This window comes from Gorilla gorilla, chromosome 10 (assembly GCF_029281585.2).
Source record: "Gorilla gorilla gorilla isolate KB3781 chromosome 10, NHGRI_mGorGor1-v2.1_pri, whole genome shotgun sequence".
Taxonomy (NCBI): domain Eukaryota; kingdom Metazoa; phylum Chordata; class Mammalia; order Primates; family Hominidae; genus Gorilla; species Gorilla gorilla.
This window is the reverse complement of record NC_073234.2, coordinates 136,719,188-136,747,141: the sequence shown is the minus strand read 5'-3', so window position 1 is coordinate 136,747,141 and position 27,954 is coordinate 136,719,188. Positions and strand designations below refer to the sequence as shown.

General features: G+C 49.9%; 1 protein-coding gene across 9 annotated transcripts in view; it reads left to right on the top strand.

The window, feature by feature from the left end:
* Positions 1-10,787: 10,787 nt before the first annotated feature.
* Positions 10,788-27,954, top strand: part of CAMKK2 (calcium/calmodulin dependent protein kinase kinase 2) — a 58,827-nt gene continuing 41,660 nt past the window's right edge. For 7 of the 9 annotated variants that reach the window (XM_055358220.2, XM_055358218.2, XM_031016636.3 and 4 more), the window contains exon 1: positions 10,788-10,922. The gene's annotated coding sequence lies outside the window, so the exon portion shown is untranslated. Of the gene's footprint in view, positions 10,923-17,350; positions 17,522-27,954 lie in introns of those variants that run through there. The other 2 variants (XM_055358219.2, XM_019038377.4) reach the window with 2 other exon arrangements.

Here is a 27,954-nt window from a genome sequence, read left to right as displayed (position 1 = left end):
GACTTTCTTCTGAGGCCTCCCTGCCTTGTTGGACTGAACCAGCGCTTGTGGTTCCTGTGGCTGCTCACGAGTACTTGTTGGTCCCTGACTGGAGATTAAGAAGGAAAAGATTTTTTCATAGTTTTTGGACCAGTGACCAGGAGCATTTTTCAGTCCCTTTCTAGGTGTTGGCTTTCTTATATATTCTGCATGGGCACTTTTTTTTTTCTATATTTAACTCTATAAATGAGGGATGATGATAAATTACATCCAGGAATTCATCATGAGTAAGGTGATTATAAATTAAGGGGGCCGGTTGCGGTGGCTCACGCCTGTAATCCCAGCAGTTTGGGAGGCTGAGGCGGGCAGATCATGAGGTCAGGAGATGGAGACCAGCCTGGCCAACATGGTGAAACCCCATCTCTACTAAAAAGAAAATACAAAAATTAGCTGGGCATAGTGGTGCATGCCTGTAATCCCAGCTACTCGGGAGGCTGGGACAGGAGAATCACTTGAACCCAGGAGGTGGAGGTTGCAGTGAGCCGAGATCGCACTACTGCACTCCAGCCTGGTGACAGAGCAAGACTCTGTCTCAAAAATATAATAATAAAAATAAATAAGAAAGGGTCCAAAGCTCAGAGGTGTGAGATGCTATCACCAAATATACAGTGTATTATAGTTTACATTTCTTAACCCTGCAAGTAAGCAGGAGCCAGTTATTGCTTTTTCTGTTCATGAATTTCTTACCCTTCAGTGTTCACAGAAAAATGCCATTGTTTCAAGTCCAAAGCAGCAGCTATATCCAAATAGTTGTTTTTTTGTTTTTGTTTTTGTTTTTTTAGGTGGAGGCTTGCTCTGTTGCCCAGGCTGGAGTGCAGTGGCGTGATCTTCACTCACTGCAACATCCACCTGGGTTCAAGGGAGTCTCCTGTCTCAGCCTCCCAAGTAGCTGGGACTACAGGCATGCACCACCACGCCTGGCTAATTTTTGGATTTTTAGTAGAGATGTGGTTTCACCATGTTGACCAGGTTGGTCTCAAACTCCTGACCTCAGGTGATTCACCTGCCTCAGCCTCCCAAAGTGCTGGAATTACAGGCGTGAGCCACCGTGCCCGCCCCAAATAGTCTTTATAAAGCAACAGGGAACCAACTAAATTTTGCAGCTCCTATTATTGGTTCTTTCTCTGTTAAATTTCCCATCAGAAAGTTTTTCTGATGGGAAGTAATTTCTCTTCAGGGCTCTTTGAAGCAGTGTAAAACAGTTGTATCCATTATGGTACATTTGCTGGCCAAAGACAGCTGCTCAGGAAACAAGAGACTTGGTGGAGAGATAGAGACTAATTGGTATGTTGACTGAAAATCTTAAATTCATTTGAAAGGTTATATATAGAGATGGTAAACATTGAATAATATTAAACACTATGTAGTAAAAAGTAATTCTTCAGCCTGTAATCCCAGCACTTTGGGAGGCTGAGATGAGTGGATCACCTGAGGTTAGGAGCTTGAGACCAGCCTGTCTAACATGGTGAAACCCCGTCGCTACTAAAAATAAAAAAATTAGCTGGGCGTGATGGCGGGCGTCTGTAGTCCCAACTACTCGGGAGGCTGAGGTGGGAGAATCACTTGAACCTAGGAGGCAGAGTTTGCAGTGAGCCGAGATCACGCCATTGCACTGCAGCCTGGGTGACAAGAGCTAAACTCTATCTCAAGAAAAAAAAAAAGTACTACTTCCTCTTAGGAGGTAACTGTTATCAGTTCCTTTTTATTCTTTCAAGTATATTTTTTCATCTGATGTCATTTTTGATTAATGTATTTAAAGTAAGAGCCTTTCAATTTAAGAAGTGGCCTTAGCTACTCTGCCTCAGCAGAAGGTTGAACAAATGGGGTCAGGTTGTTCAGGTGACCCCACAGATACCAACATAAAAGCTTGATGTCATCACGCCTGACCAGGACCAGCTATGCAACTCATGGAATCCAGTGCAAACTAAAAATGTGAGGCCTCTATTAAAAAGTAAAAATTTCAAAGGCTGGGTGTGGTGGCTCACACCTGTAATCCCAGCACTTTGGGAGGCTGAGGTGGGCAGATCTCCTGAGGTCAGGGGTTCAAGACCAGCCTTTGCAACATGGTAAAACCCCATCTCTACTAAAAATACAAATATTAGCCAGGCATGGTGGTGGGCGCCTGTAATCCCAGCTACTTGGGAGGCTGAGGCAGGAGAATCGCTTGAACCCAGGAGGCGGAGGTTGCAGTAAGCTGAGATCGCACCACTGCACTCCAGCCTGGGGCGACACAGTGAGACCCTGTCTCAAAAAAAAAAAACCATAAAATAATTTCAAACGGCAACGGCAGAGCCTTAAACCAATATAGGGCCCTTCTGAGCCCACAGCCCTGCACAGTTTGCACACCTGAAAAGCCAGCCTGCCCAAAGCGCCTCTCAGCTGATGGCAGCTTCACCCTAGCAGGGAGACAGGGCCTAAATCCAAAGCTAATAGAAGGGATCTGGGGTCTCCTGCTATCTGTGACTTAGATTTGTTGATTGAGGGGCTTGTCTCCTCCCTGATAGAAGAGTGGGTTGAATGAAAAGTAGAGACATTTGTGACCCCAAAACTCAGAACTGTCAGGGTGACAGCTAACTGGCTTTTCTCCTGATAGAGCATTTGGTGGGGGGAAAAAAAGGAGTCAATAATTTCATAATGATGTGATGATGAGTGGTTTAAAGGTATAAGAATTGATCATCTGGTTAAATGGGGAAAGGGTTAAATGAGGAGAGAATTGAAACTTTTTTTTTTTTTTTCTTGAGATGGAGTCTCGCTCTATTGCCCAGGCTGGAGTGCAATGGCGCAATCTTGGCTCACTGCAACCTCTGCCTCCCAGGTTTAAGCGATTCTCCTGCCTCAGCCTCCCAAGTAGCTGGGATTACAGGAACCCGCCACCATGCCCAGCTAATTTTTGTATTTTTAGTAGAGATAGGGTTTCACCGTATTGGCCAGGCTGGTCTCGAACTCCTGACCTCGTGATCCACCCGCCTCGGCCTCCCAAAGTGCTGGGATTACAGGCATGACCCACCGCACCTGGCCGGAATTGAAGCTTTTTAAGCAGCAGGCATTCGGTTCTATACCCGAGATCTTCAGGATATATCCTCTAAGGGAGAGAAGGAAAAAGGTGTTCTGACGTGGTGGCACAGTGCGAACTCTACCCAGCAGCCGTGTGCCCTGTTTTAAGTTCTTAGCTATATTAACACGTTTAATCTTCACAGTAATTCCAAGAGTTAGCAATAGCATAAATTCCATTGAACAGGATAGGATGGAGGCATAAGGGGGTTAAGTTACTTGCTCAAGGCCACACTGCTGATAGGTTCCAGGGCTGGGCCTACCCTTAGAATTTTCAAAAGTACTGTCCTGTTTTTGTGAACATTGTTTTTCAGTTTGTTGAACACATAAACGATAATATTAGTTGTTATTTACGTAGTGCCCAATATGGGCCAGACACTGCTATGTACTTTCACACATACCATCTTTAATGCTTGTGAGCTAAACATCATCTGTGTTTTACAGGCAGGAAAGCGGGCCCCGGAGGTTGGGCCTGACCCAGCCCCCACCTTGGTGAGGACCAGAATCAGGATTCAGCCCCAGGAGTGACGGGCTCCACAGCCTAGGCTCTTTCTCACATCACCAGGCTGCCTTTGTATTCACCTCCATACTCTGAATATTTCTACTTGTTCAAAGTGTTTTAAATTTGGTCCTAATATTTTTGGGTGGTTACACTGGCTTTTTTTTTTTTCCTGTTTCTTTTTCTTTCTTTCTTTCTTTTTTTTTTTTGAGACCGAGTTTTGCTCTTGTTGGCCAGGCTGGAGTGCAGTGACGTGATCTTGGTTCACTGCAACCTCCGCCTCCCGGGTTCAAGCGATTCTCCTGCCTCAGTCTCCCTGCCTCAGCCTAGGATTACAGGCATGCGCCACCACGCCTGGCTAATTTTGTAGTTTTAGTAGAGACGGGGTTTTTCCATGTTGGTCAGGCTGGTCTACAACTCCTGACCTCAGGTGATCTGCCCGCCTTGGCCTCCCAAAGTGCTGGGATTACAGGTGTGAGCCACCGCACCCGGCCATTTTTTTTCCTCGAAGATGTATGCCGAGACAAATGAAGAGCCTCCTCATCTGTGCCCCCATCACTTCTTCTATGATGTTGTTTATGTTTGGGACTAGTAATCTCACTGCCTGTTGAAGGGAAACTTCTCAAGATCTTCTTCTTTCTGACAGCATTTTTCTTTTCTTTTTTAGAGATAGTTTCACTATGTTGCCCAGGCTGGCCTTGAAATCTGAGGCTCAAGTGATCCTCTCGCCTCAGCCTCCCAAGTAGCTGGGACTGCATGCGCGTGCCTCTGAGCCTGACTTGACAGCATTTTTTTCCTTTTCTTTCTTTCTTTCTTTTTTTTCTTTTTCTGAGACGGAGTCTTGCTCTGTTGCCCAGGCTGGAGTGCAGTGGCACGATCTCAGCTCACTGCAACCTCCTCCTCCCGGGTCCAAGCGATTCTCGTGCCTCAGCTTCCTGAGTAGCTGGGACAACAGGCACGTGCTAACATACCTGGCTAATTTTTGAATTTTTTAGCAGAGACAGGGTTTCACCATGTTGGCCAGGCTGGTCTCGGACTCCTGACCTCAAGTGATCCCCTGCCTTGGCCTCCCAAAGTGCTGGGATTACAGGCATGAGCCACCGTGCCCAGCCCCACAGCATTTTTCTGTCTTTTTTTTGAGACAGAGTCTGGCTCTGTCCCTCAGGCTAGAGTGCAGCGGCCCGATCTCGGCTCATTGCAACCTATGCCTCCTGGGTTCAAGTGATTCTCCTGACTCAGCCTCCTAAGTAGCTGGGATTACAGGTGCCTGCCACCACGCCTAGCTAGCGACAGCGTTTTTCTACTGTCCTGGTGAATGGGACAAAAAAATTCAACAAGTGCTGTAAATCAAAGAAAATGACCCAGGCAAGTCTCAATCATTTTAGGAGGCTTACTTGCCAAAGTTAAGGAACTACCTGGGAGACAGGTGTATGCCTTTCTCCGAAAATGATTTTGAAGGCTTCAGTATTTAAAGGGGAAAGGGCAGGATATTGAGAAATACACAATTTTCATGTGAGAGTGGGTAGGGGAAAAATAGTCATTCATCCCTTCGCCTGGCTTGGTGAATCTGAATTTTTTTGTTTTTGTTTTTGTTTTTTGTTTTGTTTTGAGACGGAGTCTCGCTGTTGCCCAGGCTGGAGTGCAGTGGCGCGATCTCGGCTCACTGCAGGCTCCGCTCCTTGGGGTTCACGTCATTCTCCTGCCTCAGCCTCCCGCGTAGCTGGGACTACAGGTGCCCGCCACCTCGCCCGGCTAATTTTTTGTATTTTTAGTAGAGACGGGGTTTCACCGTGTTAGCCAGGATGGTCTCGATCTCCTGACCTCGTGATCCGCCCACCTCGGCCTCCCAAAGTGCTGGGATTACAGGCGTGAGCCACCGCGCCGGGCCGAATCTGAATTTTTATATAAGATAACATAGAAGATAGGGCCAAGGAAGCAATCAGATACGCATTTGTCTCAGGTGAGTAGAGGGATGACTTTGAGTTCTGTCGTATGTCCCCCGCACCTGTGAAGATAAGCTATCCATTTACATTGCCTTGGAGAACTTCAACAGAACTGCTTTAGGGTAAAGATCTTGGGGGCCGCCAGGAATTTTCTTGTGGGCCGCCAGGAATTTCCTTGTGGGCAAAATGTGAGGGAGGTGTGTCGCTTTTCATCTTTGTAGCCACCTTATTTAGGAACCAAAATGGGAGGCGGGTTTGCATGACCCAATTCCCAGCTTGACTTTTCCCTTTGGCTTAGTGAGTTTGGGGTCCCCAGATTTCTTTTCCTTTCCCAGTACATTGGTGTGATGAATCCTGCTGTCTGCATCTGGATGTTCAAGGTTTGGGAGGTGGAACATTCCAGTGAGCAACATGAGCAGCACACAGTTCAGAAAGGAAGGATGAAACCTCCGCAGGAAATTACAGTGCTGTCCTTGGGGGTGAGGTAATTTTACACTCTTGCTTCCAGCCCTTCCCTTGTACTGTTCAAGTTTTCTGTAAAAATATGATTCAGATGCTTTGTTTACTTATTTTCTTGGCAATCTGTTGTCAGGACAACAAGATCTGTTTGCCTAGAATAGAATTTTCTGGTGTTCTTGGAGGAGAAAAATCCAAAAACCAAAACGAATTCTTACTTTCATATTTCTAAGAAGAAAATGATTTCCTTAAGTGGGATTTTTTTTTTTAAGACGGAGTTTAGCTCTTGTCGTCCAGGCTGGAGTGCAATGGCGCAATCTCTGCTCACTGCAACCCCTGCCTCCTAGGTTCAAGCGATTCTCCTGCCTCAGCCTCCCAAGTAGCTGGGATTACAGGCATGCGCCACCATGCCTGGCTAATTTTGTATTTTTAGGAGAGACGGGGTTTCTCCATGTTGGTCAGGCTGGTCTCAAACTCCTGACCTCAGGTGATCCACCCACCTCAGTCTCCCAAAGTGCTGGGATTACAGGTGTGAGCCACCGCGCCCGGCAGTGGGATGATTCTTAGAAGAATTGCAACTGTGAGACCAGGCAACAAGAGCAAAACTCCGTCTCAAAAAAAAAAAAAAAAAAAAAGAATTGCAACTGTGATGTTTCTGTCCTGTTCTAATTAACTTTAATAAGGAAGGCACATACATTGATGGGGGTTTTAGCTCTGTGCTAATTTTAATTAGTTAGCATCATTGAAGACTTATGTACCAAGCACAGAGCTAGTATCTTTACATACATACATCATTAGATTTAAACCTCATGGGAAACCTGTGAGCTAGATACTATTATTATCCCCATTTGACAGCTGACGAAACCAAATTGGGAGAGATCAAGTCATTTGCCCAAGGCCACAGAGCTGGTAACTAGTGAAACTGGGATGTGAACAAAATCTATCTGACTTCAGGGTCATTGCTGTCACCCACAATGCGGAGAGTATACAAAGGTTTCAGATGTGGTACCTGCCTAGACGCCAGGAAGATATAGGTCTATTGGCAAGTCAAAACACAAGAGTGAAAAAGGAAGGAATAAAGAAGGAAGGGAGGTGGCTGAGCATCAAATAAATGGTACAGTCCTTGCTTTAAGACATCAGAGAGAGGAGAGGGCAGGGAGGGCCTGGCTCACAGCATTTCAGGAAACTATCGGGAAAAGCAACTCTTGAGCTAGGGTTTGGATTTGTAGGGGCGCTTCCCAACCTTTCTTACTTAATTGGCTTTTAAGTTTACACAGCTGTGTGTATATTTTAAGTTTCTGCCTGTGTGAGCTACAGTGTTCTAATAAAACACAGGCAATTTAGTAACATGATGTAAACATACAGAATTGTTTAACAAGTACCAGGAAAAGACATCCAGTAACAGGAAAGGACACCCAAATCTATTTTGGTTACCTTAGTAAAGCAGGGTTGCCAAACTATTTATTGCCCATAAGCTAAATCTGTCATGCCACCTGTTTTTTATGGCCTGCTAAGAATGGTTTTTACGTTTTTCTTTTTTCTTTTTGTCAAGATGGGTCTTGCCATGTTGTCCAGGCTGGTCTCAAACTTCTAGGCTCAAGTGATCCTCCCCCCTCGGCCTCCCAGAGTGCTGAGATTGTAATCACGCGTGTAGGTGTAAGCCACCACACCTGGCCTTTCACATTTTTCAATGGTTAAATAAAAACCAAAACAGTATTATTTTGTGACTTATGAAAATTATATGAAATTCAGTTTTCAGTGTCTGTAAATAAAGTTTTATTGGAACACTGCCGCATGCATTCATTTACTATTTCCTGTGGCTGCTAGGATGGCAGGGTTGAGTAGCTGCATTACAGAGCCTATGGCTTGCAAAGCCTAAAATATTTACTATCTGGCCCTTTACAAAGTTTGCTGACCCTGCCTTAAAGTGCCCCAGATAGTCTCCACCAGCCCTGATACATATTTTTTTGGGGGGGGAGAAAATATGAGAATATAGAAAAATACGGGACTATGCATCCCCCATTCAGAATTGACTGTTGCTAACAGTTTGCCATTTGCCTCACAGCCATTTATAAGCACTAAAAGGAATAAAACTTTACAACATTCCTTATGCTCCCTGTCCCGTTCTGTGCTTTTTCCCTTCTTTGTCATGAATTTAATGTATATTCTTCTCTTTGACTTTAAAAATCTTGTATGTAAGCATGTGTCCATGAACAGTATCTACTGCGTGGGATTTTAAGGTACACACAAATTGTGCATCATGTTGTATTCTGCAACTTGCTGTTTTACTCAACATTATGTTTTTGGGATTTCCTTATGTCAGTACAGATCCAATGCACCCCTGTTATCTATTAGATGGTATTCCATCAGACAACTCTAATGAGTTTCATTTATTCATTCCTTTGATGAACCTATAGGAAGTTGTTCCCACGTGGGTTTTTTTTTTGTGTTTTTGTTTTGTTTTGTTTTGTTTTTGAGATGGAGTCTTGCTCTGTCACCCAGGCTGGAGTGCAGTGGCATGATCTCGGCTCACTGCAACCTCTGCCTCCCAGGTTTCAAGCGATTCTCCTGCCTCAGCCTCCTGAGTAGTTGGGATTACAGGCGCGCGCCACCATACCTGGCTAATTTTTGCATTTTTTTTTAGTAGAGACGGGGTTTCACCATGTTGGTCAGGCTGGACTCGAACTCCTGACTTCGTGATCTGCCCACCTTGGCCTCCCAAAGTGCTGGGATTACAGGCGTGAGCCACTGTGCCCAGACTTTTTTTTTTTTTTGAAACAGTCTTGGTCTGTCGTCCAGGCTGGAGGGTAGTGGTGCGATCTCTCTGCCTCCCGGTTCAAGTGATTCTCGTGCTTCAGCCTCCTGAGTAGCTGGGATTACAGGCACCGCCACCACACCGGGCTAATTTTTGTATTTTTGATAGAGATGGGGTTTCACCATGCTGGCCAGGCTAGTCTCGAACTTCTGGCCTCAAGTGATCTCTCCGCCTGGGCCTCCCAAAGTGCTGGGATCATAGGCGTGAGCCACCATGACCGGCCTCAGGTTTTTGCCATTTCCAACAAATGCATGCATGTTGAGTAACATCAGAAGAGGTGGATGGCCGAGCATGTTGGCTCATGCCTATAATCCCAGCACTTTGGGAGGCAGAGGCAGGAGGATCACTTGAGCCCAGGAGTTTGAGACCAGCCTGGGCAACATAGGGAGAACTCTGTCTCTACAAAAAATAGAAAAAATTAGCCAGGTGTGGTGGTGTGTGCCTGTAGTCCCAGCTACTCAGGAGGCTGAGGCTGGAGGATCACCTAAGCCTGGGGAGGTCGAGGGTGCAGCGAGCAGTGATCGTGCTGCTGCACTCCAGCCTGGGCAACACAGAGAGACCCTGTCTCAAAAAAAAAAAAAAGAAAGAAAATGGGAGTGGGCCGGGCGCGGTGGCTCACACCTGTAATCCCAGCACTTTGGGAGGCCAAGGCGGGTGGATCACGAGGTCAGGAATTCAAGACTAGCCTGGACAACATGGTGAAACCCCATCTCTACGAAAAATACAAAAATTAGCCAGGTATGGTGGCCTGCGCCTGTAATCCCAGCTACTCGGGAGACTGAGGCAGAGAACTGCTTGAACCTGGGAGGCAGAGGTTGCAGTGATCCGAGATCGCGTCACTGCACTCCAGCGTGGGCGACAGAGCGAGACTCCGTTTCAGAAAAGAAAAAAAAAAAAAAAGGGGGAGTCGGGGTGGAGCTCTCATTGGCTCGTTGCATGTGAGTGTCCCTACGGCCTAGAAATACCAGAGAAGCGCATCGGAACGGGCTGGAAATCCACCCAGTTGACTAGAGGGCTTTGAACCTTTTATTAATTTGGAGGTTGACTCTCCTGTCAACTCGATTCCCTTTTGGCTGTTTGGCAGGGTCAGTGAGACATCCCCTGGGTCGCTCGACCCCGTAGGACGGTTCAGGGAGCCATCCAGGTCTTCGTTTCTCCTCTTCCCCGCACAGTGCTGTTATCCAGCTGGGGGACCCAACGCACACTTAAGGCTCCAGCAAAGTAGGTGCCAAAAAGGGGAGAATGGGAAGAATATGCTGTATTTCACAAAAAGCATCTAAGTAGCCATCTGGAAAAGCCAGAATGAACTTCAATGGTGCATCCAGGTGGGCTGGGGATGGGAGAGGAACGCCTTCCCCCAGCCTTTAGGGCCGGCCCTGAGCAAGTGGTCAGTCGGCAGGCAGCTGCGGAAGGGGGCTCCCCCGAGTCGGTGGTGGCCCAAAGTCCAGGCCGCATCCACCGCCCGGCGCCTAGCGCAGGGGCAGCAGCCGGGTCGCCAGGAGGGGCCCCGGGTGTTCTTGCCGGCTTGGGGGAACTTTCCCAGGGTCAGCCCGGAGGCGCCCTGCAGCCCCGGCATTTGGCTAAACAAAGCAAGCGCTGCCGGCGCGGCCCGCCCGAGGGCGCCGCGGGAAGAACCTGGGCAGGTGCGCGCCGCGGGCGAGCGGGTACAAAGTTGCGGCGCCACCTCCTGTGCTCCGCGCCCCTCCAGGCTCTCCTCCCAGCCGCCTCCGAGCCTCCCGGCCGGGCCTCTCTTCCCCCGTTCTTCGCCTCCTCCCTTTCTGCTCCTTGCCCTTCGCCTCTTCGCTACTTTCGTCTTTGCATGCTCCCGCCTCCCCACCCCTCCCCGGCGCAGGGCCGAGCCGGCGGGGGCGCGCAGGGGGCGGTGCGCGGCGGGCGCGGGCGGTTCCGCGTTCGGGTTTCCCGCAGCCGTGGCCAATCCCCGCGCTGCCCGGGGCGGCGACGCGCCCAAGCCGAGCCGGGCGGCTCCTCCGCCCCCGCCCCCCGCGCGCCCGCCGCCCGGGCGGAGGAGAGGAGCGCGCGGCCGCGCAGAGCAAGCTGAGCCGAGCCGAGCCGAGCTGGGGGCGCAGAGCGCGGGAGGCGGCGGCGGCGCGGAGCCCAGGTGAGCTGGCGGTAGCCGGGCCCGGGGCAAGGGACGCAGCCGCCGCGGCCCCGGGCGCCTGCTCCGTTTCCCTCTAGTGGCGGGGGACCGCCGCCGGGATGGCACACAAAGCCCCGAGGCTGGCCTGGGGCTCTCAACACGGAGGGACCCCACGTGCGCCTCCCCACGCCCCGCCACGTGGAGGGACACGGTCTCCGACAGCCCTTCCCCCGCGTCCTCGGGGCGCCCTGGGCCTCGGGATGGCCTCCTCGGCTGGGCCGCGCCCTGTCCGGGTGGCAGGGGCGGTCCTGGAGTTTGGAACCGCTGTCACCGGGGGCCGGGTCCGTCAGGGTTCGTGGAGGCGGCCTAGGCCCAGCCCCTCGCGTTTGACAGGTGGGGAAATCTGGAGCGTTCCGGGGAAGAGAGGACCAGCGGACTTGGAGCACCCCCACCCCGCAGCCTGCCTGTCTCGGGGCAAACCCAGGCCCTGGTGGCTTGGACACCAGGTGGCAGGACCCTAGGCCAGCAGTTGTGGGGACCTAGGGGACCTTTGGCTGTCTTCGGTCTGCCCTTTGCCCACCCCCACCGCACCTCTTCTCTCAGCCGGAGCCTCACAGGCTTGGTCCTTCTGACCTAAATTCACCTCGGGGTTGCAGTATGCTGTGAATGCGGAGAGGCGTCCGCCTGACTCTCGGGGACACTGGACCCAGCCCCTCTCAGCATTGGGGCTCGGTGCCTGGGGTGCCACCCGACCCAGCCTTGAGCTTTTCCTGGCTCTCCCCCAGCCCCTGCACTGCCTAGCTGGGGAAGTGGGGTGCTTTCACAGCTCTGCCAGCCTCCCCTCCTGGCCGCTCTCACTTGGTGCTGGACAGGATGCAGCTCAGCCCCTCCGATCTCCCCGAGAAGGCTGAGCTTTGGGGAGGGCGTCTCAGTGCTATCAGCAAGAGAGGGATACCTGGCCTCCGGATGGGACCTGCAGCGTCCATCTCCCTACATGCTACTTTTACCTTCCCCAGCCTGGTGTTTGGAGTCTCCACGCAGGGGATAGAAACTTCAGGTGCCCTAGAGCTGTGCTGCCATTTACCACTCTCCCTCCCCTAGCTCTGCCCCCAGAGGAGAGAGAAGAGGATGGCTTTTTGTCCCCATAAGCTCCTTTGTTCCTTGGAGGAGGCGGGGGCTGCAACAAGGGGAGGGCTTTGGGGGAGTTAGCCACCCTCTTCCCTAATCACCCCACGAAAACATGCAGTTTCAGAATAAATAGTGTGCATGCCATGCAAATGCAGCTTTAGGGCAAGCCCCACATACCCCTTCCAGACTGCTGCTCATACACCCTTCCTATGGAGGAAGCAGGCATTGGTGACACACACCCTTCCTATGGAGGAAGCAGGCATTGGTGATGAGGACGCAAAACATATTTTTGTAATGAAGAGTAATAGCCATCATTTGATGAGCCCCTAACTTGGATAATAATAAGAATACTTATTTATTTAATTTGAGACGGAGTCTCACTCTGTTGCCCAGGGTGGAGTGCAGTGGCACAATCTTGGCTCACTGCAACCTCCGCCTCCCGGGTTCAAGCGATTCTCATGCCTCAGCCTCTCCAGTAGCTGGGATTACAGGCGCCCACCACCATGCCTGGCTAATTTTTGTATTTTTAGTAGAGAAGGGGTTTCACCATGTTGGTCAGGCTGGTCTTGAACTCCTTACCTCAAGCGATCCGCCTACGTCAGTCTCCCAAGTGCTAGGATTACAGGCATGAACTGCCACCTGGCTCTGGACAATAATAATATTAATAGTATTAAAAACTAACATCTATTGAGTTCTTGCTGCCTGCCAGATTCTGTGCTATGTGTTACATGCATTATCTCATTTAATGCCTACCAAATCCTACAACGTAGGGAATTTTAACCCCATAGTAGAGATTAGGAGATTGAGGTTTACAGAAATCCTGCAGTGTTGCTAGGATTTAGCCCCATTTTATAGAAGGGCTCAGAGAAGTTAAGTAACTTGCCCAGGGTCACACAGCCAGTGCAGGCATGTCAGGCCTTAGAACCTTTGTGCACCTGTTCAAGAGCAGAGACCCTGGCAAGGCTGTCCTGAGCTTCTTGAGGAGCCCAGGTGTTTGTTTTGTTTTGTTTATTCACTACATCAGTGTTTGCTGATGCAGCTCTATGCAGGGTCTGTAGTACTGCCCATCCTTAGGTGTGGCTAATGGGCTGGTAGCCAAATATAGTCACTAATAACAATGCACTAGTTCTCATCCGGGGGTGGTCCCACCCTCCTGGCAGGGATTTGGGAAAGTGTGGGGGCGACTTTTGGTTGTCAAAATGATGCTATGCACTCCTGGCTTTTAGTGGGCAGGAGTCAGGGATGCCTACTAAAGTGTCCTGTAGGCAGGCCAGGGCCACGACATAAAGAATCACCCTCCCCTGGCCGGGCGTGGTGGCTCACGCTTGTAATCCCAGCACTTTGGGAGGCCAAGGCAGGAGGATCACCTGAGGTCGGGAGTTTGAGACCAGCCTGGCCAACATGGTGAAACCCCGTCTCTACTAAAAATACAAAAATTAGCTGGGCGTGGTGGCACACACCTGTAATCCCAGCTACTTGGGAGGCTGAGGCAGGAGAATCGCTTGAACCTGGAAGGTGGAGGTTGCAGTGAGCTGAGATCGTGCCATTGCACTCCAGCTTGGGGCACAAGAATGAGACTTCCTCTCAAAAAACAAACAAAAAACAAAAAAAAAAATCACCCTCCCCCAAATGCCAGCAGTGCCACTGTTGAGAAACACCACAAGGAATGAGTGCTGTTGTGATCGAAGGAGCACAGGGCACTGAGAGTTCTGGAGAAATCTCCTCAGACTGGTGTGAATCTGGGAGGCTCCCTGAAGGAGGTGTCATTTGTGCAGAGCCTTGAAGGATGGGCCAGAAATGGGAGATTGGATGGGAGTAGGAGGGGAAGGGGATAGGGTGGGGTGACCTAGCAGGGAACTTTGTGCAGTAGCCGGGGGTTTCCTCTTTGAGAACCTCATGCTAGATGGAAGATGAGTGGCCGGACACCACTCTCAGGGGAGAGGACCAGGCCAAGTGGGGCAGGCCAAGCCTGTTTTCAAGGCATTTTGGCTCAAATTTTAACATGGGCCACAGAATCACCATTATTCTATCAACTCATTTTATGGAAGGGCTCTTTATGTGAAGGGCTCAGAGAGGCTGAGTAATTTGCTCAGGGTCACCTGTAATCTTCTTCCTGCCCCAGCATACTTTCTTCTGGTGGTTATGGGAAACATTTCATTTCCTGATCCTGGGGATTTGGGGCAAATGCTATTTCAGATTTTCCTTTAAATCAGAGGGTCTTATATTGCTTATTGCTTTGCTTTGTTTCTTTTCTTTTCTTTGAGATGGAGTTTCCCTCTTGTTGCCCGAGCCAGAGTACAGTGGTGTGATCTCGGTTCACTGCAACCTCTGCCTCCCAGGTTCAAGCGATTCTCCTGCCTCAGCCTCCCGAGTGGCTGGGATTACAGGTGCACACCACCACGCCTGGCTAATTTTTTGTATTTTTAGTAGAAACGGGGTTTCACCATGTTAGCCAGGCTGGTCTCGAACTCCTGACCTCAGATGATCCGCCTGCCTCAGCCTCCCAAAGTGCTGGGATTACAGGCGTGAGCCACGGCGCCCAGCTTTTTTTTTTCTTTTTTTTTTTTTTTCTTTTGAGATGGGATCCCACTCAGTTGCTCAGGGTGGAGGGCAGTGGTGCTATCATAGTTCACTGTAGCCTCCAACTCCTGGGCTCAAGTGATCCTTCTACCTCAACCTCCAGAGCAGATGAGACTACAGGTGCATGCCACCATGCCTGGCTAAAATTTTAATTTCTTTATAGAAACAGGGTCTTACTATTTTGCCCAGGCTGGTCTCGAACTCCTGGACTCAAGTGATCCTCTGGGCTCAGGCTCCCAAAGTGCTGGGATTGGATTATAGCCATTGTGTCTGGCCTACTGCTATTTTTCTTCCATGTTTTGCTTTCCCACTCACTTCTTCCCTTTGGATGGGGTTAGAGAACCTGGATATGGGGTTCAGGCCGGCTGGCTGCATGGTGCTGCTGCAGCCTCAGCCTTGCGTCTGTGTCTCTTTCCTGACAGTTGAGGAAATTGCATTTCCCTTTTGAAACCGACCTTCTTTCAGGCTGTGCTTGTTACCTTACTGACCTGTTAGTAGAGATTCGTAACGGCTTCTTTTTAAAAAAATTGAGGAGGGCTGGGCACGGTGGCTCACGCCTGTAATCCAGCACTTTGGGAGGCCGAGGCGGGTAGATCACTTGAGGTTAGGAGTTCAAGATCAGGCTGGCCAACATAGCGAAACCCCGTCCCCACTAAAAATACAATAAAAATTAGTCGAGCCTGGTAGCTTGTGCCTGTAATCCCAGCCACTCGGGAGACTGAGACAGGAGAATCGCTTGAACCCGGGAGGTGGACGTTGCAGTGAGCCAAGATCGTGCCACTGCACTCCTGCCTGGGCGACAAAGCAAGACTCCTTCTCAAAAGAAAAAAAAAATTGAGGTGAAATTCACATAATATAAGCTTAACCATTTTATTTTATTTTGTTTTATTTTATTTATTTATTTTTTTGAGACAGAGTCTCACTCTGTCGCCAGGCTGGAGTGCAGTGGCGTGATCTCGGCTCACTGCAACCTCCAGCTCCTGGGTTCAAGCGATTCTCCTGCCTCAGCCTTCCGAGGAGCTGGGATTACAGGCATGTGACACCACGCCCAGCTAGTTTTTGTATTTTTAGTAGAGATGGGGTTTCACCATGTTGGCCAGGATGGTCTTGATCTCTTGACCTCGTGATCTGCCCGCCTCGGCCTCCCAAAGTGCTGGGATTACAGGCGTGAGCCACCGTTCCCAGCCCAAACTTAACCATTTTAAAGTGAACAATTCAGTGGCATTTAGTACATTTATAATGTTGTACAACCACTACTTCTGTCTAGTTCCAGAGCATTTTCATCACCCCCAGAGGAAACCTTGTACCCATTAAACTATCACTCTCTCTTCCCAGTGCCCCTCCCCGCAGCCCCTGGCAACCACCAGCCTACTTTCTGTCTCTCTGGATTTGCTTGTTTTGGACATTTCATATAAATAGAATCATGTAATATATGACTTTTGTGTCTGGCTTCTTTCATTCAGCATCATGCTTTCAAGACTGATCCATGCTGTAGTGGCTGTCAGTGCTTCATTCGCTTCTACGGCCCAGTACTATTCCATTGTGTGGATGGACCGCATTTTGTGTATACATTCATCCATTGATAGACATTTGGGTTGTTTCCACCATAAGGGCGTCTTAAGGCTACTTTGTCCATTCCCGTGTCTCTGTAGCCCCTCAGTTAATGAACTTCTCGGCATAAGACATTTTTTTGTCACTCTGTTTGGAGGGAGCAGGTGATGGAAGAAAGGTTTCTTGAAATCACTCAGGAACCAGTTTCCCAACCCAAGGTTTTCGGGATTCCCTTCATTGCACCCTTACCTACCCCTTGCAAGAATCGTGGCTCCCCATTTAAACCCATTGCTGGCCAGGCACAGTGGCTTACGCCTGTAATCCCAGCACTTTGGGAGGCCGAGGCGGGTGGATCACTTAAGGTCAGGAGTTCAAGACCAGTCTGGCCAACATGGTGAAACCCCGTCTCTACTAAAAATTCAAAAATTAGCCGGGTGTGGTGACACACGCCTGTAATCCCAGCTGCTCTGGAGGCTGAGGCAGGAGAATCCCTTGAACCCGGGAGGCAGAGGCTGCAGTGAGCCGAGATCAGTGTGACTGCACTCCAGCCTGGGTGACAGAGTGAGACTCCGTGTCAAAAAAAACCCCACAAAACAACAGCAACAAAACAAACCCATTGCCTCCTGGATCAATTCATGGTCATTTCATTACAATTTTCAGGGACAGTTTTGATTTTATTCAGTTATGATGATTTTTTGTTTGTTTTTGAGATGGGATCTCACTCAGTCGCCCAGGCTGGAGTGCAGTGTTGCCATCATGGCCCACTGCAGCCTCAACCTCCCAGGCTCAAGAGATCCTCCTGCCTCAGCCTCCTGAGTAGCTGGGACTACAGCCCTGCGCCACCACGCCTGGCTAATATTTTTAATTTTTTTGTAGAGACAGGGTCTTGCTTTGTTGCCCAGGCTAGTCTCAAACTCTTGGGCTCAAGTGATCCTCCTGCCTTGGCCTCCAGAAGTGCTGGGATTACAGTTGTCAGCCATTACAACCAGCCCTGTTTTGTTAAATGAAGGTCTCCATGTGATTTTATTAGTATATATTTTGTGAGACTTTTTTCCAGTTAAGTAAATCCACAAAGTAGAGAAAACCAGACAGATAGTGCCACGGCCCTGTGGCCGTGAGTGGAGTCAGCCCATTCTGTCCTGATAGCTTTGCCAGGAATACCTGCCAAGAAAGCAGAAATGGAAAGCTGGCCTGAGAGGAAGGCCAGCAGATATCAGCTCCTGAACCCTTCCATGTTCTAGACAAGGGAAGCGAGTACAGAAAGGAAGGGAGGACGTGATCTTTGCGGAACAATTACCTTGAGCCACACTGTGTACCAGGGACTGCCATAGAGAAGATCAACTCTATAGCCACCCTCTTAGGTAGGTCTGGCACCATTTCACAGATGAGAAAATCAAGGCTCAAGGTCCTCTGGGATCTGTATCCTTTCCTGATGTACCTTCTCTTCCTGAGGTCTTAGGCCTCTCTTGGCTCCCCCCTGCTTTTTTTTTTTTTTTTTAAAGACAGGGTCTTGCTCTGTCCCTCAGGCTGGAGTGCAGTGGCATGATCTCAGCTCACTGCAAGCTCTGCCTCCCGGCTTCAGGCGATTCTCGTGCCTCAACCTTCCAAGTAGCTGGAATTACAGGCACGTCCCATCACGCCTGGCTAATTTTTGTATTTTTAGTAGAGACGAGGTTTCACCATGTAGGCCAGGCTGGTCTCGAACTCCTGACCTCAGGTGATCCGCCTGCCTCAGTCTCCGAAAGTGCTGGGATTACAGGCATGAGCCATCGCGCCCAACTTTGGCTCCTTGTACTGGCAAATTATGCTCGTTTTCTGATGGAGTGGAGTCCACCTTCCCCGGCAGGTTATGGGATGGAAAGCATTTCCGAATAGTTTTGGGCTCTGAGAAATAAGATTTAGAATTATTATTTGTTTTCTTCCCTGATTGGACCCCTTTCTCAACAAAACCAAGATAATAATAATAAAAAAGACATCTTTAAAATGATGTGAGTTCTGTTAGATTTTGTAGGGAAGACCCCTGGCTGCTGCTTTCCCCGTTGGGGACGTTAGTGATCCAAATGGGAAAGGGATTATTTTAGCTGCCAGTGTTTCGGTTTCAGTCATGTTTGTAGTATTGCCACTGAAGTTTTTTTTTTTCAATTATGAAATATTTTAAGCATAGAGAAAAGCCAAAGTTTTGCTTTGTTTTTTTGAACTGGCTCGCTTTTTGGAAAGCTGGAAGGAGGCCCAGGAGGTGACGGAAACGGGGCAGAATGGGGCGCCCTGGCTCTGCAGGCTCGACCCTTCACCCAGCCCGCTCTTTTGGTTGGGGTGGGGTGGGGGGGTTGGTGCTGGTGACAGGCTATACCCTGGGGAACTGAGAAATACTGGGACTTGGTTCCTGTCCCAGGTGCGTGGTCTCGGAGCCTTTTGGAAAAGATGAACAATTCTGACATCCTTTCCCTTTTGAAAAGGAATGAAAGAAAATGAGAAGATTCTGTTGTGCCCCCACCCCCACCCCACCCCATCCTGAAAGCTGCTGAGCAACTATTTTTATGTTGCCTCTTTTTATCCTGGTGGCTTCTGTAAATAGTTGAGAGATGGCAGTTGCAGAGATAAAAATGCTAATTCCAACCTGGAAAAGAGAGGGATGGTGGTCCTCGGAGGAAAGGGGGGTGGGAGTCAGTGGGGAGGCCAAGGTGTTGCCCCTCTGCCCACGTGGCTTAGGCGTGAGGCAGGAACCCAGCGGGTGGGGTAGGAGCATTGTGGGTGGTGCCTGAGAGAAGCTTCTGTTAGAGAAGTTTAAATGGGGAACCAGTGTTTTGCGGGGGCCAGGGTGCAGAAGGGAGAGCACACTCCCTTTTTCATTTTTGAAATGTGCTTTGGGGTATTGCCTTCAAGGCTTCTGGCAGAGAAATATTTTATTCGGTTCATCCTGGACAGTTCTGCCCTCTAGGTCCAGGTGTGGGGATGTTGGGCCCCGCAGAGCTGCAGAGCTGACTCCCTGCACTCTTCTTGTCCCTCAGCTGAGGAGGCTTGCAGCTAGATTTAGCATGATGTCCAAAAGGTGGGGAGGAGGGAGGGAGAGGGGCCGTGGGTAGCCCAGGCACCGATGCCTGTGGGTTTCGAGCTGGCCCTCTCCATCTCTGATTTGCCAAGAGCATGCTGGAGTAGAAGTCTTTTTCTTGTTCATTACAAACTGAAATTCCAGTTGTTTTCCAACCTCTTCCTTTGGTTCAGTGAAAGATTGGGAGGGATGCAGTGGGGGAAGAGGAAGGAAGGAAGATGGTTTCTACACTTTATTTCCAAATACCTCCCTCCCCTAAACACATACCCAAACTCACCCACACATTCGTAAGCTCCTCACACTTCAAGGCTGGGGCCACCCATGCACACCTGGCTTTATTTTTATTTATATTTTTTAAATTTAAAAATTTTCGAGACAGAGCCTTTCTCTGTTGCTCAGGCTGGAATGCAATGGTGCAATCATAGCTCAGTACAGCCCCAACCTCCTGGCCTCAAGGGATCCTCTCACCTCAGCCTCTGACGGAGCTGGGACCACAGGTGTGCAGCACCACACTTGGCTAATGTAAAAATTTTTTTGTGTGGCGATGGGGTCTTGCTGTGTTGCCCAAGCTGGTCTCGAATCCTGGCCTCAAGCGATCTTCCTGCCTCGGCCTCCCAAAGCACTAGCATTATAGGCGTGAGCCACCACTGTGCCTGGCCCACAGCTGGCTTTAGATGTCTGACTGCGTGACTGGGGCCATTCTTTCAGTGATATTTCATTACTGACTAAGTAATAGCTGCCTAAGAACTCTTAAGACAGTTGGCCCTGGCAAGCAGCAAGACAGGGGACCTGCTTACTCTGTGAGCATCCAGGGCCTCAAGGGTCACTGGGCTGCAGGGCAGGCCACCTGGATCTCCTCCTGGCCTAACTGCGAGCCTGCTGGGCTGCCTGGATGAGGTCTCTGAGTCTCAGTGACTCCATCTGCAGCCTCTGTTGCGCTGATTGCAAAAGCCATGTGAGAATGTGCTCTTATGACACATGGAAGCAAGGATGTGAAATGATATGCATACGCTATTTTTAATTTTGTAAAATGTGATGCATATGGACAAGGGCTAGAGGGGAAGATGAAGAGTTAGCATGGCAGGATTAGAGATTTAAGAGATTTCGTTTTAAAATAAATTGAAACCAGCTAGGCACAGTGGCTCATGCCTATAATCCCAGCACTTTGGGAGGCTGAGGCAGGTGGATCACTTGAGCCCAGGAGTTTGAGACCAGCCTGGGCAACATGGCAAAACCCCATCTCTACCAAAAATACAAAAAATTAGCCAAGTGTGGTGGTGTATGCCTGTAGTCCCAGATACTTGGGAGGTAAGGTGGGAGGATCACCTGAGCCCAGGAGTTCGAGGCTGCAGTGAACTATGATTGCACCACTGCATTCCAGCCTGGGCAATAGAGTGAGACCCTGTCCCCAACCGCCCCGCCCCCCCAAAAAGGAAGCCAATTGAGGGCCGTGAATTCAGTAACTGCCAAAGTTCTTTCTTGGCAACAGCTTCTATATAGTGAGCATTCACACTTGTGCCCTCCTGAAGCACTCAGTAGCTGGATGATTGTGGGCAAGTCAGCCAGGCTCCCTGTGCCTCAGTTTCCTCACTGGTGGAACAGGGATAATAGCAGGACCTATTTAGCCAGGCGTAGTGGTGCGCACCTGTAGTTGCAGCTACTTGGGGGGCTGAGGTGGGAGGAATGCTTGAGCCCGGGAGATCAAAGCTGCAGTGAGCCAAGATTGTGCCACTGTACTCCAGCCTGGGTGACAGAGTGAGACCCTGTCTCAACCAAACCAAATCAAACCAAACCAAACCAAACAAAACAGTATCTATAACTCATAAGGTGGTTGTGACAATTAAATAAGATGATCAGGATTAGAAGAGTGCCAAGCACTCAAGAAGGCTAACCATTAGTATCACTGCATCTGCAGCAATGCGATTCTTGTGTTGAAAATGCCAGTTTCTTCTCCTCTCCCTGTTCATCAGCCCTTCCCTGCCCCATCCTTGACGTTTTAAGATTAAAAGAAAGAGAAAAGCAGTGTTGGAAGTGCTGGTTTCTGCCTGTCAAGGTGAAGGCTGTCCAGGTTGCCAGAGGCCTTGTAGCTGCCTGGCAGTTTGGCTTGGATGAGAGCCCTGGGGTGTAGGGAGACAGCAGCTTCCCTGTCAATCAGCTCTGTCATTTGTAAGTCAGGGCCCTTGACTGTAAATGATGGAAAACTAATCACGAAATAGCTTAAGCAAAAATGGAAATATGTTGGCTCATGTAGTTAAAAATTGAGGTACATGAGCTTCAGGCATGGCTGAATCCAGGTGCCTAAACAGTGTCTTCAACCTCAGCTCTTTTCCATCCATTACCTCTCTTCTCTCTTCTTAGACTTCATTCTGAGGCAGGGTTCTCTGCAGCCCCTGGTAGCTTTAGGAATATATCCTCTGAGCTCTAGGTTCAACAGAAAGGACATTCTTTCTTTTCAACACTTCCACAAAATCACAGAATAAGACCCAATAGACTGACTTGGGTCACACATCTACTCTCTTTTTTGAGACAGGGTCTCACTCTGTCACCCAGGCTAGAGTGCGGTGGCATGATCACGGCTCACTGCTGCATCAACCTCCCCAGCTCAAGCGATCCTCCCACCTCAGCCTCCCTAGTAGCTGGGACTACAGGTGTACGCCACCACGCCCAGCTAGTGTTTTTTTGTATTTTTGTAGCGATGAGGTCTCGCCATGTTGCCCAGGCTGGTCTCAAACTCCTGGGCTCAAGGGATCTGCCCACCTCAGACTTCCACAGTGCTAGCAGCACAGGTGTGAGCCACCATGCCTGGCCCACACATCTACTCTGTTTCTTTTTTAGATAAGGTCCTGCTCTGTTGCCCAGGCTGGAGTGCAGTGGTGTGATCTTGGCTCACTGCAACCTCCCCCTCCCGGGTTCAAGTGATTCTCGTGCCTCAGCCTCCTGAGTAGCTGGGATAACAGGCATGCGCCACCATACCTGGCTAATTTTTGTATTTATAGTAGAGGTGGAGTTTCACCATGTTGGCTAGGCTGGTCTTGAACTCCTGGCCTCAAGTGATCTGTCCGCCTTGGCCTCCCAAAGTGCTGGGATTACAGGCGTGAACCACTGTGCCCGGCCTCATATCTATTCTTGAGTTACCCACTTGACCAGAGCAATTGATAGCCAGCTGGCCAGGCTTGAGTCACATGCAAATCTCTGAAGCTGATGGTGGGGTCAGCCCTGTAGGGCCACCTCTCATATGGAGGGATGGCTTCCCAGACATAAATTGGGCTGCTGTTATCAGACTAAAGAAACTTCAACTCTAGGCCAGCTAAAGAAAGCTTCTGACCTTCTGAGTGGCCTTGGGACAGAAGAAATAAACAACAACTTCTAGCCAGTATTTACTGAGTGCGAGCAGTGTCCTAGAAAGTTCTAGGCCCGGGAATTCAGCTGTAAACAAGGAGGGCAAAGCCACAGCTCTCATGAGTTAGTCATGTCCATGTTCCTGTGCCCAAATCCTGTGCATTTCTCCTCCAAGCACTTTGAGACCCTGTGCTTTCGTTCTCATCTCTCTCAAACACAGGTCGAGGTCCCAGGAAGGCAGAGGAATGGGCTGCCTGCCCAAATCCCTTGTTAGAGATTTTGGTCCAGCCTGGACTTTGTTCAGGACGCAATATGTGGACATGGCAGGGCTATGCCTGTAATTGTTGGCCCCTTCCTGAAAAACTCAGCCCAGCCGGGTGCGGTGACTCATGCCTGTAATCCCAGCACTCTGGGAGGCCGAGGCAGGTGGATCACTTGAAGTCAGAAGTTCGAGACCAGCCTGGGCAACATGGTGAAACCCTGTCTCCACCAAAAAACACAAAAATTAGCTGGGCATGGTGGCGTGCCTGTAGTCCCCAGCTACTTGGGAAGCTGAAGCAGGAGAATTGCTTAAACCTGGGAGGCAGAGGTTGCGCTGAGCCGAGATCACGCCACTGCATTCTAGCCTGGGCAACAGAGCGAGACTCCATCTCAAAAATAAGTAAATAAATAAAAATAAAAATAAACAAGAACAACAAAACTCAGCCCAATTGTCGCCCTGCCTAGAACCACTGCGTGACTTTGGGCAAATCAGTAAATCCTTCTGAACCTTCATTTTCCTCACTGGTGGAATGAAATGGTCAGAGCAGGTGACCACTGATGTGCACCTGTCTGCACTGACATTCAATGACTTGAAAGCAGGGGCTGCAGACTCAGACACCTGTAGCGGAGAGGCAGGGCATGAGATGTGGGCCGAGGGGAGGGCGTGGGCCGTGGCAGGCAGCCTGTCCTCAGCTTTGGAGAGGCACTGGGAAGTGGTGAGGACTGTGGCGTGCTGGCGAGTGTGTCCCCTGCCCAGAGCTGCAGCGAGTGGTTGCCAGGATAGAACACAGGCCCAGTGCTATCAGTGTGCAGTTCTTCAAGAGAATCTGTAAATTTGCACTTTTATCTGAAATCTCCTGGCTCTGAAATGTTGGCATCTCATTCAAACAGTTATTTATTTATTTATTTATTTAGCAAAAGGATCTCATTCTGCCACCCAGGCTGGAGTGCAGTGGTGCAATCATAGTTCACTGCAGCCTCCAACTCCTGAGCTCAAGCCATCCTCCCGCCTCAGCCTCCTGAGTAGCTGGGACTACAGGTGTGAGTACCACGCCCAACTAATTAAAAAAATTTTTTTTGTAGAGATGGGGTCTCACTATGTTGCCCAGGCTGATCTTGAATTCAGCATCAAGTCATCCTCCCACCTCGGTCTCCCAGAGTGCTGGGATTACGGCCATGAGCCACCACTTCAAATAGCTTTGAACCTGGTGTAAGGCCAATATATCGGTGGCCAGATGTCACACAGGAGTCACCATTTGCAACGTTTTTGTTCTAGGGACTATGATAAGGATGGGGTCTCTGAGGCCTGAGATATCTCTATTGCCATCTGACAAGGGAGGGCCTTTGTTTTTGCGGACTCAGTTGTTTCAGTGGCCCCAAACTAAAGAGCCCTGAAGGAGAGAGCCAGTTGTAACAGTTGGTGTCACTGGATCTGATAACCCTGCTTAGCTGGGCTAGGGCCCTGGGTCTGAAATATTCTAGCACCGCCTCTGTGGATGCAGCTGAGCCTCTCAGGTCTCCCGCTAGAGCTTTGGGAAATGCCTCAGAGTCTGTGGCCTCCAAGGCAGCCAGCTTCTCTGAACCCCACTGGTTGGGTGGGGTGCTGTATTATCTTCCTAGAGAAGCCGTGACCAAGTCTCACACTCGGTGGCTTAAAGAACAGAGATATTAGGCAGGGCATGGTGGCTCACGCCTGTAATCTCAGCACTTTGGGAGGCTGAGGCGGGTGGATCACCTGAGGTCAGTAGTTCGAGACCAGCCTGACCAACATGGTGAAACCCTGTCTCCACTAAAAATACAAAAATTAGCCGGGCATGGTGGTGGGTGCCTGTAATCCCAACTACTCAGGAGGCTGAGGCAGGAGAAGCACTTGAACTTGGGAGGCGGCGGTTGCAGTAAGCCGAAATTGCGCCATTGCACTCCAGCCTGGGGGACAGAGCAAGACTCTGTCAAAAAAAAAAAAAAAAAAAAAAAAAAAAGAACAGAGATATATTCTGTCATTTCTGGAGGCCAGAAGTCTGGGATCAAGCCTTGGCAGGGTTGGTCCCTTCTGAAGGCTCCGAGGGGAGTCTGTTCCAGGCCTCTCCTGGCTGCTGGTGGTTGTTGATAATCTTTGATGCTCCTTGGTCTCTAGAAGGAGCATCGTCTCCGCCTCCATCTCCGTGTGGCCTTCCCCCTCCGTGCTGGCTGGCTGTGTGTCTACCTTTCCCCTTTATTGGACTAGACCTGTTGGACTGGGGCCCACCCTAATGACCTCATTTTAACTTCATAATCTCTGTAAAGACCTGTCTCCAAATAAGGCCACATTCTGAGGTCCTGAGGGTTAGAACTGCCACATAACTTTTTTGGGGGACACAGTTCAACTCACAGCAGGGTCTGAGCCCAGTCCCTGTAGCATTGCCCTGGGCTGCCCTCTCGTCGTCATCATCCACTTCCCACAAAGCTGTAGCTCTTCCAGCCCCTCCTTCCCCACTTTGTTCCTGCTCCCGGGCTCCAGACCCAGGGAACTTGTTTCTGTTGCCTCCACTCTCCCGCCTCTTTTCCACAGAGGGCCTTCTCAGAAGCTGTTTCCTCTGCTGGGAACAAGTTCCTGCTCCTTTAGTATCTACTCACCCTGTAGGTCTCAGCCTAATAGACGTTCACCAAGAGGGGCCTTCTTTCACCCACCGCCTCCCTTCAAATCTAAAGTGGTCCCCTCTGGTGTTCTCTTTGATCATATCCTGGTCTTCTGCCCCAGTCTGTGCTTATAGATTCACTTGGGACTTACTTTTTCTTTTTCAAGATGGAGTCTCACTTTGTCACCCAGGCTGGAGTGCAATGGCCCAATCTTGGCTCATCACAACCTCTGCCTCCCAGGCTCAAGCGATTCTCCTGCCTCAGCCTCCCGAGTAGCTGAGATTACAGGCGCCCGCCACCACACCTGGCTATTTTTGTATTTTTAGTAGAGACGGGGTTTCACCATTTGGCCAGGCTAGTCCTGAACTCCTGACCTCAGGTGATCCACCCGTCTCGGCCTCCCAAAGTGCTGGGATTCCAGGCGTGAGCCACCACACCTGGCCTTGTGCACCTACTTTTAAATGTTGGTCCCCCTCACTGGACTGTCAGTCCCCTCGAGGGCAAAAACCACATCTGTTTTGTTTATCCAGCACGTGATCATTGCTTTATAATTACTACATGAAAGAACAAATGAATGAATGAATGAATGAATGAATGAACGCATTTCCTTGAGGACCTCCGTGGGCCTCAGTTTCCCCATGTGAGACAGGGTGTGGCTGAGCCCATTTTCCCAAGGAGGACATTGATGTCCCGGGCAAGACATTGTCCGTAGCCTTGGCAGGATCCTCGGAGCTGTTTTGGGCCTTTTTCTTGTGCCTGGGATGAGGCAACCTCAGGGGAGCCTGCACAGGTGTGTCCGGGCTTGGGAGCACCTCTTTGGCACCCACTGGCAGCTTGCTGCGCGGGAGGTAGCGGATGCAGGTTGGAAACAGCCCCTAGGAAATGAGAACGTGTTTCCTGGAGGCCTGCGCCTATCGGGGGACCTGCCCTGATAATCACATAGGTTCTTTTCTATTTTCCTAAGCGTCGGCTGGCTTGAGAAATAAAGGGACAGAGTACAAAAGAGAGAAATTTTAAAGCTGGGCGTCTGGGGGAGACATCACATGTCTGTAGGTTCTGTGATGCCCCACAAGCCACAAAAACCAGCAAGTTTTTATTAGGGATTTTCAAAAGGAGAGGGAGTGTGCGAATAGGCGTGGGTGACAGACATCAAGTACTTAACAGGGTAATAGAATATCACAAGGCAAGTGGAGGCAGGGCGAGATCACAGGACCACAGGACCCAGGTGAAATTAAAATTGCTAATGAAGTTTCGGGCACCATTGTCATTGATAACATCTTATCAGGAGACAGGGTTTTGAGATCAACCGGTCTGACCAAAATTTATCAGGCGGGAATTTCCCCTTTCTAATAAGCCTGGGAGCGCTATGGGAGACTGGAGTCTATCTCACCTCTGCAATCTCGACCATAAGAGACAGGTACGCCCCGGGGAGGCCAGTTCAGAGACCTAACCCTAGGTACGCATTCTCTTTCTCAGGGACGTTCCATGCTGAGAAAAAGAATTCAGCGATATTTCTCCCGTTTGCTTTTGAAAGAAGGGAAATATGGCTCTGTTCTGCCCGGCTCACCGGCAATCAGAGTTTAAGGTTATCTCTCTTATTCCCTGAATGATTGCTGTTATCCTGTTCTTTTTTCAAGGTGCTCAGATTTCATATTGCACAAACACACATGCTGTACAATTTGTACAGTTAATGCAATTATCACAGGGGCCTGAGACGATATACATCCTCCTCAACTGACAGGATTAAGAGATTAAATAAGACAGGCATAAGAAATCACGAGGGTATTGATTGTTGAAGTGATAAGTGTCCATGAAATCTTTACAATTTATGTTTAGAGATTGCAGTAAAGACAGGCATAAGAAATTACAAAAATATTAGTTTGGGGAACTAATAAATGTCCATAAAATCTTCACAATCCATGTTCTTCTGCCATGGCTTTAGCCGGTCCCTCCCTTTGGGGTCCCTGACTTCGGCTGGCTGAGCCTATTTTCCCAAGGAGGACATTGATGTCCCAGGCAGGACATCGTCCGTGGCCTTGGCAGGATCCTCGGAGCTGTTTTGGGCCTTTTTGTTGTGCCCGGGATGAGGCAACCTCAGGGGAGCCTGCACAGGTGTGTCCGGGCTCGGGAGCACCTCTTTGGCACCCACTGGCAGCTTGCTGCGCGGGAGGTAGCGGATGCAGGTTGGAAACAGCCCCTAGGAAATGAGAAGGTGTTTCCTGGAGGCCTGCGCCACTCAGCTTCCTGGCAGAGGAAGGAGCGTTTCCCTCATCCTGGCCCAGGTCCCGGGTCCATCTGCTCCAGGAAGGCTCTGGTGGCTCGTGATGAGCTGCCCTGTGAGAGGGAACAGGGTAGAGGCAAGGCCTTGGGGGATGGCCTCTGCCTGGATTTCATGGGGAAGGATGCAGGGCCAGGGCTGACATTTTGTCAAATCCAAGCAACTTTGCAAAAAAGTCCTCTCACGCTCCGCCCTCTGGAATCGAATGCTTCACTGTCCTTCCCTGGCAGAGGGCCTGGTCCTGTGAGGGT